The sequence below is a fragment of the Dasypus novemcinctus genome, chromosome 8 (assembly GCF_030445035.2).
Source record: "Dasypus novemcinctus isolate mDasNov1 chromosome 8, mDasNov1.1.hap2, whole genome shotgun sequence".
Taxonomy (NCBI): Eukaryota; Metazoa; Chordata; class Mammalia; order Cingulata; family Dasypodidae; genus Dasypus; species Dasypus novemcinctus.
In genome coordinates, this window is record NC_080680.1 from 109,675,198 (window position 1) to 109,693,211 (window position 18,014).

General features: G+C 38.6%; 1 protein-coding gene across 4 annotated transcripts in view; it reads left to right on the forward strand.

Moving 5' to 3' along the window:
- LPAR1 (lysophosphatidic acid receptor 1) overlaps window positions 1–18,014 on the forward strand; it is a 410,361-nt gene that overhangs the window by 125,412 nt on the left and 266,935 nt on the right. For all 4 annotated transcript variants that reach the window (XM_071217066.1, XM_071217070.1, XM_071217069.1 and 1 more), the window contains one exon: window positions 15,843–16,032. The gene's annotated coding sequence lies outside the window, so the exon portion shown is untranslated. The remainder of the gene's footprint in view (window positions 1–15,842; window positions 16,033–18,014) is intronic.

Here is an 18,014-nt window from a genome sequence, read left to right on the forward strand (position 1 = left end):
ACACCAAGATAGATTACAGGCTTAGTCCTAAACCAGTCCTTTATTAGGAGAATAGGATCGCCATGCTTGACTTAGACAAGGAATCTAGGATGGATTGGAAGTTACAAGAATCAACCATCTTGACTTCCATAACTCTTATTTTTAAAACCTAATTTAGAATTCCCATTCTGATTCTATTTTCTATTTTGTCTTTTTTACTTCTTGACTGCTGTTCAATCACTTCTTTGTCTATATTTAATCCTGTAGTCTATCAGCCCATCTTAATTTTTCTAGTAAATCAACCCTCAACTGTCAGCACTATCTCGCCTTCCTAAGTTAACATCCATGCCCACAGGATTCTTCAGCATATTCAATTTCCTTACCACCATTATGCTTTAGCCAGAGAAATCCTCAGTCATATGTGGGTGAATTCAGCAATTAGCTTTGTCCATTCTTTTTCTGGGGTTGCCAAACCTTGCTGGAAAAAAATTGCCGAGTTGTACAGATATCTTATCACTGTAAATTTACAGACGCTAAAGTGAACATGGCCCTTAGTGCCATGCAGTAGTTCTATACCTTTTCCTAGTAAGTTCCTTTAGAGAGAGTGGGTTGTATCCTGATTCTAAAATTCACCAGACTGTCTGACTTTGGACACATCATTTGACCTTCTGAACCTCAGTTTCTTAATCTGTAAAATGAGAATAATTATTCTCATTTAAAGATTGTTTTAAGGATTAAAAAGACAATGGCCATGAAGAAATTTGTCCACTGTCTAGCACACGATACTCACTGCGAGGCTTATTTTAATAGCAGGTTCTAAACTTTATTCCTTTCCTCATGTTCTCTGCCTTGGATTTATTTTTTTTTCTCACTGACCTCTACTCTTAGCAGAAAATTTGTCCTTATGAAGACTAGAGGCCAACATTTGTGAGACCCTTGGTTTCTTTTTATCTCCAAATTTACCAGGAACTATATTCATTTTTTATTCAAAGTGGCTAGTATAGGGCCTAGCACATGAAAATATCCAGTGCTTGTTTTATTGAATTTAAAATCTTCTATTTTCTATGTGGATTCCATGAGATTAGGGAAAGGTAAAAGAGCAGGAATCACAATGTAATAGGTTGTAAATTAGACTAAATATTTGCTTGCGATGGTTGGTGAAAAAGAAATCTTCTGGTGTTGTACAGTGGAATATTACTCAGCTGTAAGAAGGAATGAGGTATGGACACATCAAGAATATGAATGAATCTTGAAGACCTTATGTCGAGTGAAGAAGTCAGTCACTAAAGGACAAATATTGCATGACTTCAATGACATGACCTAAGCCTGTTGAGCAGACTCACAGGTTATCAGTTGAAAGAAAGGGAGTAGAGTGGGGTGAGCTGATGCTCACTAAGGGTAAAACCCATGATAGGGTGGAAGGGGGTGGCTTGGCAGTGGATGAGGTGATGTTGGTGCGGGGATGTGAGTGTGGTTGGTGGTGCTAGAATGTGAGGGAGAACAGGGTAGGAGGGTGGGAGGGACTATCCATGGAACTGAGGGGAGGGCTGGAGAAGGTAACAGGTGAGCTCTTGGGATTTGTAGATCTGTGGTTGAAACTACAATGGTGGGAATGTTTTGTTTTCAAATATGGCAGGGGTGGGTCATTGGTGCAGGGCATTAGGGGAAGATGGGTATGAGGGAAGTGTGCACCTGGGGCATGCTTCTATGGAATATGAATGTACTCATCTTGGCATAGAGTGTTATCTCAGTGGGTGGAGACACACAATAAACAGGAAAATATTAAACTCCCTTCCTGGGGAGTCCTGCTATGTTCTCAAATAGAGGGGCAATAATAAGCAGTGCCTACTAAAAGAAAAAAGACCAGTAGTATATCAAGCCCTCAAAATTAATGCATGTAACTATGAACATTATTTTTCAAAAATCGAAACTTAGTGGTTACCATAGATTCTGAGGGGAGGGAGAGGGAAGACAGGGTGGAACATGGGGCATCTTTGGGGCATTGGACTTGTTCTGCAAGATCTTGCAATGATGGATACAGGCCACTATACATTTTGTTAGAATTTATACAAGTTTATGGTGTAAAAGGTAAACCATAATGTAAACCATTGACAGTGGTTAGTAGCAATGCCTCAATATTTGTTCATCATTTGCCACGAATTGTACCATAGTCATGTAGGATGTTATTAGTAGGAAAGAATGTGTATGTGGGAGGGATTAGGGTATATGGGAATCGTCTATATTTTCTATGTGATTTTTATATAACCTAAAGCTTCTCAGAAAATAAAGTGAAAAAAAAATAAGACACTGGGGAAACATACAGAAGACCTTGTCAATATACATAAAAGATAACAGATCTACGGTGATGAAAGGCACAATGCAGAAAAAAATGTTATTTTTTTATATTTAAATTTATTTTATTATTATTTTGTTGGCTTTGTTTGGGGAAGGATTGCAACTGTGGTAGGAAAGGATCAAGGATCACTGGTCTGGGGTATTATGGGGAGATGTGTGGGGAGGAGTGCACCTGGGGCATGCCTCTATATAATATGAATGTGTTCATGTGGTCATGGGGTGTTGTCTCAGTGGGTGCAGACCCACAGAATAACTGATGGAAAATTGATTCCCATCCTGGGGAGAACTGCTACATTCTCTCCTAGAGGATCAAGAATCTCTAGGGTACATGGGCAGTGCCTAGCAAAGGAAGACAGATCAATGCACCAGGCCCTTGATATTGGTGGTTGTACTTATGAACCTTACACTTGTGAATCAAAACTTAGCCTAGTAGGACATAAAGCCTCCTTATTGCTCAGATGTGGCCACAGTCTAAGCCTAACTCAGCATATGAATTCACTACCTTTCCCCCAACCTGGGACAGGACTCCCAGGGATGACCTTTCCTGGCACTGAGTGTTTAATTCCAAGCTCCAATTAACAATGCATTTGGAAAAAAACTTAGACTAAAAGGGGGAGATATTAAAGACAAATGAGTTTTTGTGGCTAAGAGATTTCCAAGTGAATTGGTTTAGAGGTTATGCTTATGAACATCTCAGCAGGATCTTACTGACTGCCACAGTAAACAGTGCCTTAAGTAGGGGTGCTCCTGAGGGCTCAAGGGAGATCTAGACAATGCAGACAGGGCAGACAACCCTAGGAAATCAGCACCCCATCAGTGGGTCTTACCTTGGAATATATGATAACCTATTTCCCCCAGTGTATCAGAGTTAGACTCATTTATAATTTTCCTACACATGGTTTTTCTGCCCCATTTATTTGAACCTATAATTACCACTATACCCATTAAATATATGTCCCTGAGACTTAAATCTTCTGGCTATTCATATGCTGGGTGAGCCCTCAATCTTAACAGAGTTGCAGCCAACTCCTCTCCAGTTCATTTCACTCACTCAGGATAGCTAACAAAAGGATGATGAGGGGATTATGGGAAGATGGCATTGGATTTTGAAGATAAGCCTCAGCGCTCTCACAGAAACAACAGGGAAAGACAAAAGCTGCCCAAGAGACCTACTTTGGGGGTCAGCAGACCAGGACAGTGCTTTACAACTCCCTGGAGAGTGAAGGACAGAGAGAAGAAGAAGCTGAAACAACAAACTATGAGTTACTAAATCTCCTGGCTGCTGGGAAGGGCTTCCCTCCTCCACCCCTGAGATATTCAGTGGGGTAAAACCCCTGGGTCATTGTAGCTGACTGAGAGAGGAGCAGATGTGTTCATCCCTGTCAGGGGTTATAAGGGAACAGGGAGGGGAAGTCAGGGGCTTTTCTTCAGTGAATTTGGTGAGCGGAGTCTGCTTTGAGTCTCAGCTTTGGCCAGACAAAAACAAAGGAAAACCAAGAGAGATACAACTCTGGGGAAAGATGTGCCAATGAGCACTGTCTGCTCGCTGGTCTGGAAATTACATAGACAAAACTGCTTTTAGAGCTCTCTTTACCCCACCCTTGGGAGAAAGTCTGTGCTCCATTAGTGAAGCCCTGGCATGATTTTGATAAGTTGGGCAATTTTAAAGACTTAGGATAAGTTGAACCAAATATCAAAGAAGAGCTGTGAAAAAATAATAGGCAAGAGAAATTGGCCATCAGAGTAAATTCACCAACATATCAGATGCCTAGATAGACATCAGCAAAAAATTGCTAGGCGAACTAGGAAACAGGAAGAGATGACCCAGACAAGGGAATAGACCAAATATCCTCAAGATATTCAGGATTTAAACAATTAATCAACAATAATCACACAAGTCTCCTAAATCAATTTAAAGAATTGAAAGAAAATATGAGTAAAGTGATAAAGGATATTAAGAAGACATTGGTTGAGCATAAAGAGCAATTTGAAAGTCTGCAAAGAAATGTAACAGATCTTATGGGAATGAAAGCCACAATAGATGAGATTAAAAATACATTACAGGGTTGGTGTTGGGGTTTAATGTATACCCAGGGGACCTGAATCTCTGGACTGACTATGTGATAGCCAGGCCCTGAGCCTCAACAGACTTGCAACTCCTACACTCTGGTTTATTGGACTTACCCCACTCAGCTAACATGGAGGTGAAGAAGGTCAACCACCACACCAGGGAGCCAAGGCTGCTTGCAAGTGAAAGTATGTAACTGGAATCTAAGCCCTCTCTGCATATAGATGTGGAGTGGACATAACCATTCTAAGGTCCACAGGATGGAGGAATAGAGTATGGATTAGAGTGGACTTACTGATATTCTATTCATGAACTACTGTGATTAGTAATCGAAGAAAATGTGGCATTGGTGTGAAGAAAGTGGCCATGGTGGCTGCTGGGGGTAGGGAATGGGAGGAAGAGATGAGATGTGGGGGCGTTTTCGGGACTTGGAGTTGTCCTGGGTGGTGCTGCAGGGACAGTTACCAGACATTGTATGTCTTCCCATGGCCCACTGGGTGGAATGTGGGAGAGTGTGGGCTATAGTGTGGACCATTGACCATGAGGTGCAGTGGTGCTCAGAGATGTATTCACCAAATGCAATGAATGTCTCATGATGATGGGGGAGATTGTTGTTATGGGGGGAGGAGTGGGATGACGGGGGTGGAGGGTATACGGGGACCTCATATTTTTTTAATGTAATATTAAAAAAATAAATAAAGACAAAAAATAAATAAATAAAGATGTAAAAAAATACATTACAGGCACATAAGAGCAGATTTGAATTTCTCGAAGACAGAAGTAGTGATTTTGAAAACAGAACATCTGAACAGGAAAAGACTAGAGAAGAGAATGGAAAAAATGAAACAGGGTCACAGGGAATTGAATGACAATGTGAAATGCAAAAACATTTGCATTATTGATATCTCAGAAGGAGAAGAAAATGAAAAAGGGGCAGAAAGAATATTTGAGGAAATAACAACTGAAAACTTCCCTACCCTTATGAAAGACATAAATTTCAATATTAAAGAAGGACAAGGAACCCCAAACAGAGTAAATCCGAATAGGCCTACCCTGAGACACCTACTATTCAGAATGAAAAATATCAGTGATAAAGAGAGAATTTTGAAAGCAGCAAGAGAAAAGCAAAGCATCACATACAAGGGAAACTTGATAAGATTGAGTGCTGACTTCTCATCAGAAACCATGTAGGAGAGAGAAAGTGGTATGATGTATTTAAGGTATTGAAAGAGAAAAACTACCAGCCAAGAATTCTGTATCCAGCAAGGCTGTCCTTCAAGAAATGAAGGGGCATTCAAAGTCTTCACAGAGAAACAAAAATGATAGAATATGTTACCAAAAGACCAAAATTACAAGAGGTACTGAAGGGAATGCTGCAACCCAAATGATGGTGAGAACCTTGGAGAAGAGTGTAGAAATAAAGATTATTAGAAAAGGTAAAAAGACAGACTATAGCACAATATGACAACAGAAAGCCAAAGGTCAAAATGGATGAAGTAAGTATTGCCTTTACAGTTATAACACTGAATGTTAATGGCTTGAACTCCCCAATCAAAAGGCACAGACTGATAAAATGGATAAAAAATATAAGCCATCTATATGTTGTCTACAGGAGACTCCCCTCAGATGTAAGGACACAACCAGGTTAAAAGTGAAAGGTTGGAAAAGATATTCCACACAAATAGTAACCAAAAAAAAGCTGGAGTAGTGATACTAATATTGGACAAAAAAGAGAATTCAAATGCAAAACTGTTATAAGGGATGAAGAAGGTCATTATATATTAATAAAAGGGGCATTTCAACAAGAAGAAATAACTATTCTAAATATTTATGCACCTAACTTCAGTGCCCCAGGATACATGAGGCACACATTGGTAAAATTGAAGGGAGAAATAGATGTCTCTACAATAATATTTGGAGACTTCAATACACCACTCTCAGTAATGGATTGAACATCTGGATAGAGGATAAATAAAGAAACAGAGAGCTTGAGTTATATGATAAATTTGAATAATATGATAGAGAATTGCACCCCCAAACAGCAGGATAATATTCTTTTCAAGTGCTCATGGATCCTTCTCCAAATAGACCATATGTTGGGTCACAAGACAAGTCTTAATAAATTTAAAAAGATTGAAATTATTATTATCATTGAGATGTCAGTTCTACCCAAACTGATTTACAGATTCAATGCAATCCTAATAAAAATCCCAAAGGCCTTTTTTTTTTTTTTTTGCAGAAATTGCAAAGCAAATAATGAGATTTATTTGGAAGGGTAAGGGGCCCCAAATAGCCAAAAATGTCTTTTAAAAAATGAAGTTGAAGGACTCTACTTCCTGACTTTAAAGCATATTACTTAGCTATGGTGGTAAAAACAGCATGGTACTGGCATAAGGACAGACAGATTGACCAGTGGAGCTGAATGGAGAACTCAGAAATTGACCCTCACCTCTACAGTTAAGTGATTTTTTCGGTGGGGCCAGAATAGTTTATTCAATAAATGATGTTGGGAAAACTAGATATTCATAGCCAAAAGAAAGAAAGAGGACTCTATCTCACCCTTATACCAAAATTAACTCAAAATGAACCAAGGACTTAAATATAAAAGCAATAACCATAAAACTCCTAGAAGAAAATATAGGAAAACATCTTTAAGACTTTGTGGTAGGTGGTAGTTTCTTAACCTTATGCCCAAAGCATGAGCAACAAAGAAATAAAATAGGTAAATGGACCTCCTCAAAATTCAAGGGTAAAAAGGCAGCTGACTCAGTGGGAGAAAATATTTGACAGTCACATATCTGAAAAAGGTTTAGTATCCATGACACATAAGGAGATTGTATAATTCAACAATAAAAAGATAAAGTATACAATTAAAAAATGGACAAAGGACTTGAAAAGGCAACTATCCAAAGAAGAAATACAAATGGTGAAGAAACACATGAAAAAAATGTTCAATATCACTAGTGATTAGGGAAATGCAAATCAAAACTATGAGATATAATTTCGCACCTATTAGATTGGCTGCTATTAAAAAGTTGGCAAACTGGAAATGTTGGAGAGGTTGTGGAGAGAGAGGAATGCTTATTCACTGTTGGCAGGAACATAAAATGATACAGCCACTGTGAAGGACTGTTTGGCCATTCCTAAGGAAGTTGATACAGACTTACCATGGAACCCAGCAATACTATTGCTAAGTATATAGCCAGAAGAACTGAGGGCAGTGACACGAATAGATAACTGCATACTGATGTTCATATCAGTATTATTCATGATAGCCAAAAGTTGGAAACAACCCATGTGTCCATCAGTTGATGAATGGAGAAACAAATTGTGGAGTATATACACTATGGAATATTATGCAGTGGCAAGAAGAAATGAAGTTGTGAAACATATGACAATGTGGATGAACCTGGAGGACATCATGTTGAGTGAAGCAAGCCAGGCACAAAAGACAAATACTGTATGATTGCCCTGTTATTAACTAAATACATTATATGAAATATAAATATATTATGTGAAATATGAAAAAAAAGGATGGCGATGGACAATGCCTATCCCAAAAAACAGATAGTATCTACAAGTGCAAGCAAGACAGTTCAATCTATCTGCCCCATGGGATATAAGCCCCCTCTCAAGTGGAAGCACTGTGGACATCGCCATCCCCAAATCCTCAAGGTAGAGGAACAAACAAACATAAGGAGGGATGGGATGCAACTATGGACTAAAGAAGACTTATTATTACTCTAGGAATGGAAGAAATTGTAACATTGATGTAAAGACACTGGTCATCAGAGGTTCAGAGGGGAGAAAGGGGCAAGAATAGATGTATCATGGGGCATTTTTGAGACATTGGAGTCATTCTGCATGATATTGCAATCAAGCCACAATACATTTTCTGAAAACCTATAAAATTGTGTGGTGCAAAGTGTAAAACAAACTATAGACCATGGTTACCAGCAATATTTCAATATATTTTCATCAACTATAACAAATGTACCACACTACTGAAAGATGTTGTTAATGGGAGAAATTGTGTGAGGGAGAGTGTGTGGGGTATATGGGAATCCCCTATTTTTTCGATATAACATTTATGTATTCTAAAACTCCTGTAAAAAAAAAAAAAAGAGGAAGTAGAGGTGGCTCAAGCAATTAGGCTCCCTCCCACATGAGCAGGTCCCAGGTTCGGGTCCTAGGGCCTCCTAAAGAAACAAGGAAGATGAACAGACACAGCAAGTGAAAGACAACAAGGGGATGGGGAGAAATAAATAAATAAATAAATAAATAAATAAATAAATAAAATCTTTAAAAAAAGAAAAAGAAAAAGAAAAAAAAAATCGCCTGAAGGAGATTTGGGAATCAGGACATGTCTAAATGCAAAGATTCATTTAGGTCTGGTAATTACAACATAAACAAAAACACGAACAAACAGGATTTATTTGTAAGTAACCATTTATTGTCTAAATAATTTCCCCTCTGTGACAGAGACTTCCCTACTCAATATTGCAACATCTCTCAAATATAAACAGTAAAACCCCATGATTACAGACAATGATCAATGTGTTTCATGATAGCAATTCAGAGGAGAACTAACAGGCCACTAGTAACTAAGTGCAACCAACCAAGCAAAGTCATTTTAACTTTTCTTGAAGCAGGACCAGAATATTTTAAGTATGTTTCTCAACGTATACCCAAACTGATTTTCTGTGATAATTCTGACATCAAATTACATTTTACTTGCCAAAGTAGGCTTGGATTGGGAAGAGAACATTGAAATGATGTTGTTTTCTTGAGGATATTTATTCTAGTAGATAAATATTTTAAGCTTAGATCTTTGTATAGAAATCTGAGATTGAGAAATTTAGCAATAAACTTTTTCTCTCTCTAGAATATCTTTTATTTCTATTGCTGCAGGGGTGTGGGTATCTAGACTTTCTTTTTTCCCTAAGATTTTATTTTTTATTTATTTCTCTCCCCTTCCCCCACATTGTCTGCTCTATGTGTCCATTTGCTGTGTATTCTTCTGCATCTGCTTGCATTATCCAGTGGCATTGGGAAGCTGTCTCTTTTTTATTGTGTCATCTTGCTGTGTCAGCTCTCTGTGTATGCGGCACCACTCCTGGGCGGGCTGCGCTTTTTTCACATGGGCGACTCTCCTTATGGGTGCATTCCTTGCATGTGGGGCACCCCTACATGGGGGCGCCCCTGCGTGGCACGGCACTCCTTGCGTGTGGCAGCACTGCACATGGGCCAGCTTACCACATGGGTCAGGAGGTCCTGGGGATTGAACCCTGGTCCCTCCATATGGTAGACAGATGCTCTCTCAGTTGAACCACGTCTGCTTCCCTAGATTTCTTACGCCATGGTCTTGGTGGGGTTTGAGGAAGATAAGAGGTACCTGTTATTAATTTCTGAAATGTGAGTACATAGGTAAAATGAAATAAAATTGGTTGTCAAACACCTCACCACTTAAAAAATCTACAAGGATCATCTTCCACACTTTCCACACCAAATTTTATGTACATATTGCAGTGAACTCTTTCTCGAACTGCCTGCAAAATTTTAATGGGATTATTTGTTTTTGTAGTAGAATCTGTGAACAGCCTCTCACCAATTTCTTTCTTTTTTGGCTCTTCTTTGATCAATATATGTACTGTACTTTAGATTATAATCAATTTCTCATACTTTTTTCAAAAAAATTCACCTAGACTTGAGAAAGAAACATTGATACAAATTCTAATTGACAAAGTTTGTTAACGATAAAGTTGTGTTGACTGTAATGAACTGCGTGTGCTTATAAAGTTGATCTATTAGTTAGGGTTATAATTAAGAAGAAATCAAATTTTAACTACCTTAAGCATGTTAGATGGATTTGTTTGAAGGATTGTAGTGAACCCCATGGAAGTCAATGGCAATATATTACTGTGTTTCAGGATTAGTCTGATAAGGAACTGTTCTATATATGTTCTTTTTTCATTTTTTTCCCATGCTCTCACAGCACCTCTGCTTTATTCTTTTATCCTACTGTGTTTACTGGATTATTCTGTTCTTCAGACCATATAGGTATAATGGTAAGGAAGGATACAATTCCTAGAGAAGGTATTGAGTTGGTTTGGGCTGACCAGTATAGTAGTGTCAACAAAAGACACCTGTAGAAATATCTTTACGCAATAAATTCTATGTATTTTAGGTAGATCACCTAGTTTGGCACTTGTTATCTGAAAATAATTTTTCTTTATGCATTACTGAAGAAATTATTCTCTGTTTACCTCTCCACCCTCAAATTCATTATTTTCCCATCTCTACATTGTTGTTTACCCTGCCAGGCTGACCTTTTCTCAACCTATTAGTTAGACTTTCTTGCCACCTGACTTCCATTTGGTTTTTTTTTTTTTTAAAGATTTATTTATTTATTTAATTCCCCCCCCTCCCCTGGTTGTCTGTTCTTGGTGTCTATTTGTGGCGTCTTGTTTCTTTGTCCGCTTCTGTTGTCGTCAGCGGCACGGGAAGTGTGGGCGGCGCCATTCCTGGGCAGGCTGCACTTTCTTTTCACACTGGGCGGCTTTCCTCACGGGCGCACTCCTTGCGCGTGGGGCTCCCCCACGCGGGGGACACCCTTGCGTGGCAGGGCACTCCTTGCGCGCATCAGCACTGCGCATGGGCCAGCTCCACACGGGTCAAGGAGGCCCGGGGTTTGAACCGTGGACCTCCCATATGGTAGACGGACGCCCTAACCACTGGGCCAAAGTCCGTTTCTCTCCATTTGGTTTTGACTTACAGAGATCAGAAGGTGGGATGGGAAAGAAATAAAAATATTTCTTCCTTGCTCTTTGGTTCATTGCTGCACCTCTGGCAACAGTTGTGAATGCTGTGAATATTAGTGACTCCACTGGTGACATGCTCTTCTCAGTGGGTTCCACTAAGACTCTCTCCTCCTTTTGTCCCTTCAGGCCTAGGGGTTATAATGGCTCCCTGGTTAATGCTGATATTTTGGTACCTCAAAATTCTTTAATTCTGCCCACATATTTCTAAGTAGTCTTTTCATTAAAGTTTCTTCTTTGAAATACTAGGATGAATTCTATTTTTTTTTTTAAAGATTTATTTTTATTTATTTAATTCCCCTCCCCTCCCCCGGTTGTCTGTTTTCTGTGTCTTTTTGCTGCGTCTTGTTTCTTTGTCTGCTTCTGTTGTCGTCAGCAGCACGGGAAGTGTGGGTGGCGCCATTCCTCGGCAGGCTGCTCCCTCCTTCGCTCTGGGCGGCTCTCCTTATGGGTGCACTCCTTGCGCGTGGGGTTCCCCTACATGGGGGACACCCCTGCGTGGCACGGCACTCCTTGCACGCATCAGCACTGCGCATGGGCCAGCTCCATACGGGTCAAGGAGGCCCGGGGCTTGAACCGCGGGCCTCCCATGTGGTAGATGGACGCTCTAACCACTGGGCCAAAGTCCGTTTCCCGAATTCTATTTCTTGTCAGAATTTCAACTGGTACTTGGTACCAAAGGTAGGCCTAGAATCATACCCTCAGGATGAGGATTCTTGGACTTTTTTATATAATGGCAATAATCTCTCAGCTTGGGGTTATAGAGGGGAATGAGAAAGTAGATCGCTGCTGCTCAAAGTGGCATCATGATTTCAAATTATCATCCGTGATACCTTTGATTGCATCTGCTTTTCCAAATGTGATAGCTTTAACTGGAACAAATAAAGTATCTCTGGTATTTGATTTAAAGCTATGGACTAAGAAAATGCTTTTTGCTCAATTCTAATTAGTTATTACAATTAATAGCAGTTAACCTGGTAGAGAGAACAGTACTACTTTACTGCCTGGACTTATTGCAATGTTACCTCTTTTAATTTGTGTAATATACAGCCTAGAGGAACTTGGGTATTTTGATATACACAGAACATCATGCTAGTTTATTACACTTATGGCATTATGCTACTTTATTTGGTAAACAAGGTATAGAAAGTACCTTTATGCTTTAGTAAGATATATGCATGCCTAATACTGGCAAATAAATTCTGTGACTGTTATGCCTTGGAAAGAACAGGATTGGATAAAAGATATATTGGTAGATCATTCAGGATAGCCAAAGAGTGTGAAGATACTTGTGTCCCACCAGATGATACCTGTTACAGAGGAAGAACTCAACAATCAGGTGGACAAGATGACACATCTGTGAATGTCAGACAGCCTCTTTCCATTGAATGGTTTGTTTGATGGGTTTATGTACAAAGTAACCATAAGCTTCCAAGTGTGGACTTCCCCTTACTAAGTCTACTTTGGCTGCTATCCTGATCATTGTCCACCCTACCAATAACAGAGTCCGATGCTAAGACCATGATGTGGATTATTCCCTAAGGTTATCTGCCATTACTATCACAAGGCAGCAATTTATCGTCAAAGAAACACATACAAGTTCCTGACAATTGTGCCTCACCCTGTCAGTGCTACTTTCTCTGGGTTTATGGGTGGCTTTATCCATTGTTATGATATTCCATGCAACATTTCTTTTGACCAAGGAATGGCAGGAGAAGTGTTCAAGAGCTTATACCTGAGGAATTCACTGATATTACCATGTACTCTTCCCTAGAAGCAAAAGATGCTCTTTTAAAGGGAACTAGGAGACAAAATCCTATACAACTGAGGTAATAACCTAGAGGGCATAGCATATGCTTTAACTCAGAACAAGTATTTATAAGATTTGGCTTGTTTTAGGCCACGCCTTCACTGATTTGAGCATTCTTCAGAAACTCTTATTTACGTAGGCTGTAAAGTTATACACCTAAAGTAACTTAAGTATCATCTCTTGGTCACAGTCAAAGCAATTGTTTCTTAAAGGTTGTTAGTAGTTTGACCAAAATAATATTAATGTTTCTTAATACTCTTGTGTTCTTATGAGTATCTATTTTTATGCATCATTAAAATGTATATAAACACTCATGAGAATTATTTCTTCATTTTGAAATAGCTCCTTTGTTAATATGAATGGCCTTCTTTGATCCAATTCATGGTTTTCCCCTTTAATTCAAATTTGTCTTATATTAAAGTTATGACTATTGCTTTATCTGTGCCAGCATTAGCTTGGTATTTTTGTCCATTTCTTTATTTTAATATTTTGTGTTATTTTGTTCTGAGTTTATTTCATTAGAGACAGAATATAGATAAACTTTGTTTTCTGACCCAACCTGAGAGACTTCATTTCCTAGGGGAGTTGATTCAATTTTCATTTTATTATTATTTAGTTTATATTTTTCTTGTTTCTGGGATTTTCTATGCTTTCCTTTATTTCCTTCTTGCATTTTCTGTTTTCTATCTTTTGTTCTATGGAGTATGTTGTTTTTGTTTTTGTATTTTTTGCTTTTACCTTCTGCAAGCCTTTGCAATTTTATTAGCAATTGCTTTGAAATTTCAAAAGCACCCATTATCCTCTAATTCTTTAATTATCAGAGAGTTGCATGTGAAACAGTGTGGGCCCCCTCTCATTTTATTTTCTTCTCTGCCTCATGTTAGCTGTTTGTATAAAAATCACATGGAAGTAATAATCAAAAGTTTTTCCAAAAGTTGAACATGGATAGTACATTTTCTAAGCCTCTATATATTTGAAAGTATGAATTTCTTGCCTCCATTACTGAAAGGTAATTTGGTTTCAATCATTTGTATGTAATCACTATTTGATTGTTCCTGGTAATTTAATGGGCAGTGGGCACATATGAAGTCACCAGGTGAGAGAAAGAATAACTATGAGGAATTTAAAAACATGATAATTGAACTCTGCATTTGAGGAGAAAGGGGGGAAATTGGGACTACGGAAAATGTCATCAGTAAAGTAGAATCCAAAATAGAGGTGTTCCTGCAGAATGCAGAAGAAAAGGAAAATGATGAAAGAGAAAGTGGAAGACAAGATCAAAGTTTCCTCACAGCAAAACTGGTGATCCCAGAAAAAGAGTCCCTGAACAAATGGAACAGTAGGAACCGTTATACCTACAAGATAAGAAAACATACCTGAGCAAGGGTAACGAAGGGAAATCTAGAATCAAATACATCCTAGGAACATTTTTGAATGATAAAGATGAAGATAAAATTCCTACATGTTTCTAGGAAGATTATAGAGGTCATCTAAATTGGAAGGTGCTTAATGATTTAGTCTTAGTTTGTGATCCGTTTTCATATTTTTTCCTGTATCTTCATAGTCTTTTTAGTGAGAAGTGGACAAGCTAAATGGGGAATCACTAGCCAGATGTCATTATAACTCAGATGTGTTTCACAGAATTTTTAAAAATAAGAGCAAGGTTTAGTTATTTTGAACTCTGTTAACTCTCCAAGTTACAGCCATAAATCCTTGCATTTGGAGGCGATGGACCAACAAATGACACTGGTGCTCTTTTACTGTCTCAGGCTCTCCTATGGCATGTGCCTATTTCATTACAGAGGTTTCAGTAGAAGCTTAGGGCAATGAACTCCAATTGGATGAGACTCAAACTCCACTTGCAACATTTAACAATGAATGATGAACAAGTAGAATGGAAAAAAAAATCTGCTGTTTACATAATTTCCCTAAGTCTTGTGAGTGCTTAGATATACTGGCTTGAATTGGAATCATGAATCTTGATCTTCCCAAATCAAACTGTTGCCACACCACTTTTTAATGTCAAACTGTTTGGCATATAAGTCATAGATAAATGGTTTTAAAATCTTGGTCTTCACAGAATTTGGATATTGAGTTTTTCATGTTCCCCTGAGATTTAAGACGTTATTCACTGGAATGGAACTCTGCTGATCAGAAGCACCTGGTTTGCAGTGACATGGCTGCAACAGACGCTAACAGTTTTCAGGGACTTGCAGCAGACCACCCTCTTCTAGCAAAGACAAACATGCAAACAGAAAAGCCATCTTTGTTCTCTGAGCTACCTCATCTCTGTGTGTATTTTAGCTAACAAACTGAGGGAAGTGAGGAGAATAATGTTGGTAGGTGGAGGGTTTTGGTAGGATATCATCCCTTTCTACAAAGCTTTAATACTTGAGAATGCCTAGAAGTTGCAAACAGCATGGTATAACTTGGGGGTGATGGGAATCCCTTGCTAACTCTGCTAGGATGCTGCCCTGGGGAAGGACTTGTGGCTCATAGGCACTGAATAATGGAATGGACTCTCCTGGAACCCAAGCAATTGGGTCCATATCCTGCCCTCAGCTAGTTGCATGCACTAATTCACTTCTTTCTTGATCGCTATTTCTTCATCTCTAAAACAAAATGGCTAAGTTTGGTTGTTCTAAGACTTAATGTAAAGGGATAAGGCATATACAATGCTTAGCTATAACAGGTGGTCAATAACTAGAAGCCCCTCCTTAGTTCAACCTTAGGATGGGTAAGCTCTTAGCTAATTATAGGGACAGGAAATTCCTTCAAATAGATTAGACTTTACTATTTGTTTGTTTTACAGAAATCCATGTGTCTGCTCTGAATCAACAGTTAACTGTTGGGCAATCTGAAGAATAAAGGTATATGTCTGTAACTTACGTTGGTGAATTCATCTTAATGGGGAACTGGGAACAAGCCCCCCAAACTGTGCAAGTGTCTGAGTGTTATGTCAGGAGGGGCAGAAAAGAAATCCTCCTGGAAAAAGATGAAAGGTGAGCACTGAAAGGGAGGAAGGCTTACGTATGTTCAATTGTATTAAATGAGATAACATCTGTGAAAGCAATTATTAATTTTCCTTCTGGTTAGTCAGTTCCATTGATTTCCTCTAACTTCCCTTTTCCACAAAATTAATATATTTTTAAGGAAAGTTATTTCCAATAATCCCATTTCAATATATAGTTTTAAATTTTTTCATTATTTTAATTCTCTATATTCAGATCCCTCATTGCATATTGCATTTCACACTATTAATTTACTGCTACGATTACTTTATAAAGTGTATCACTTGGGAATATGTTTGTTGGAATTTTTCATTGAATCTAAAAATCAATTGGGAAGTAGATTATAAATCTTTATCCAACTATTGATGAATAATCAACACTAGAGATTATGCAAGAAACAGGTAATTGTTTTGAATTCTACATGTATGAAGGATACCTATTACTCCCCATAACCTGCAAAATAAGTATTACTGTACTCTTTTCACAAATGGAGCACTAAGGCTCAGAGGGATTAAGTAGCATGTCCTAGCTTGTATCTAAAGAAGTGACAGAGCTGGGATTCAAAGCCAGTTCTTTTCCCATTGTACCATGACACCATGCATCTTTATGATAGTTTTTCTTCTCATCTTTTATATCTCTACAGCTCATGAAAACATGGCATTAGCTTTATTCCCAAGGGTTTTGTGACTGTTTTTGTGGCAGATGCAAGTGGCCTCTATACCCTACCCTAGATTTAATAGATGTTAATATCACTTCATAATCACTTCAGCTATTTTTTTTCTTAAAGAAATAAAATGTTATGGATATAGCTAAAGCTCATCTTTTCTTACCCCTCCCTCCCATATGCATGTCTTAAATCTCTTGGCACAGATGGATGTATCCATAAACATAGTGTTCTAAATATGAGTAGTATAGCCATTTCCTCATACATATTTTCACATTTTAAAGAATCAGACGTCATTTCACCCTGAATTCAAGATGAACCAATAAGCACATGTATCACTTCACAAAAATGTGGCAGGAAAATCTACCAAAAACATTATATTTAAAACAGATGTTCTAGTATCTGAACTGATTCAATGAAAAGAAGATTTTAAAATCAGAATGAGTGAAAAGAGAATGGTCACTTTTCAAAAACATCTGTGTTACTTTGTATTTCAGGAGGGAGATATGTTAAAATATGTACTTTGCTTAAAACCAAGTAAGGAAAAACTGACATGAAAGGAGGAAATGGAATAAAAAGGAACACAAGGAGTCATTTGTACACTTTGCAGCTCCTAGGACTATAGCATTTCAAAGACTCTATAGTTGGAGAAATTGCTGATGAAACAAATTAATACAGGGCATTTCTCCCTTCTCTAATTAAACTTCCTGAATCGTGGCATTTAAATTATGCCTGGCAATGCTATGTCAAGCATCCTCTCCTGCTTCTCTAGCAATTGAAAGCAATTGGACTTTAGCCCCTGGCCCCACAACATCTGGGAAACTTCTACCTTTTTTTTTCCCAACTGTACATACAAATAAGAAAAAATATTTCTAGTCTCTCGAAAGAGTTCACATTTGCCCTTATTTGACAGCTTTTTTTTTCTTTTTTATTTACTTCTCTCTCCTTCCCCCCTATTGTCTACTCTCTGTGTCCATTCACTGTGTGTTTTTCTGCTTTCACTTGCATTGTCATGCGGCACCAGAAAACTGCATCTCTTTTTTGTTGCATCATCTTGCTGTGTCAGCTCTCCGTGTGTGCGGCACCACTCCTGGGTAGCTGCACTTTTTTCACGCAGGGTGGCTCTCCTTGCAGGGTGCACTCCTTGCATGTGGGATACCCCTACGTGGGGCTGCCCCTGCGTGGCACAGAACTCCTTGTGCACAGCAGGACTGCACATGGGCCAGCTCACCACACGGGTCAGGAGGCCCTGGGTATCAAACCCTTGGACCCTCCATTTGGTAGGCAGACACTCTATCAATTGAGCCAT